General features: G+C 48.3%; 1 long non-coding RNA gene across 1 annotated transcript in view; it reads left to right on the top strand.

Moving 5' to 3' along the window:
* LOC108447617 overlaps nt 1-904 on the top strand; it is a 17766-nt gene that overhangs the window by 539 nt on the left and 16323 nt on the right. The gene's annotated exons all lie outside the window — the stretch shown is intronic.

The raw sequence follows: 904 nt of genomic DNA, 5'->3' as shown, positions 1-904 counted from the left end.
CGCCCCCGGGAGCCGAGTGCCGCCGGTGCCGTGGGTCGCATGGCCTCCCCGGCCCCCCACACCGTGGCACGGCGCCAGCCCGGCCCGAGTCCCGGCAAGGGGAGCTGAAGCACGCTTGCGGCTTTTGTCCGCTTCATAGCTTGCTTGCAAAAAGCCACCGAAAAGAAGAATGGAAAAAAAACCAACCCCGATCCCCTAAGGCTTTTTGTCTGGGGGCTTTGTTGGTATTGTGTTGGGGTCCCTCCCCTGCCATGGAGCCCTGGGAGACGGGCCCTGGAGGGGAGACATGGGGTCTCCCTGCCCCTGCTCAGCCTTGTTCCCCATTGGTTGGTTTGTGTTCCCCGGGGTGGCCAAGGACCCTCGGGTCCCGTGACTGCAGAGTTCCTGAGCACAGGCCCGGCCATGCGGCTGGAGAAATAAAGATCTCTGAAACATCTACCAAGAATCCATCCGTATATATTTCTTTTCCACGGGACTCCTGGTTTGATATATGCTTGTTACAGTAATCCCCGCTGTAACAGGTGCTGTCTTCTAGTAAAAGAAAATAGCTATATTTAGTTTCGGAGGATGATAAACTCTATAGTATTCGCTTACAAATGCAATTGGTTCTTTGATGATCCAAATAAAACGGCTGTTCTTTTATGTTCAGATAGTAAAAGGATTTGGTAACTTTATGCTTATATAAATAAATTCATAAATATATACAGATATATTTCTATATATGTATATATGTGACTACATTTCTTCATCTGGCTTTTCAAAAGGTTCTCCTATATTTCTCGAGACTTACTTTTTGATATCGAACCTCCTGTATCTTGTGAGGGGTGTTTCTGGGACGAGATCTGGGATAAAGTATGGGATCAAAGAGAAGCTTTCCGTGCATACCTTATAATCAGGGAAGCTC

This window comes from Corvus brachyrhynchos, unplaced genomic scaffold, assembly GCF_000691975.1.
Source record: "Corvus brachyrhynchos isolate BGI_N302 unplaced genomic scaffold, ASM69197v1 scaffold137, whole genome shotgun sequence".
In the NCBI taxonomy this organism is placed as follows: domain Eukaryota; kingdom Metazoa; phylum Chordata; class Aves; order Passeriformes; family Corvidae; genus Corvus; species Corvus brachyrhynchos.
This window is presented reverse-complemented; position numbering and strand designations above follow the sequence as displayed.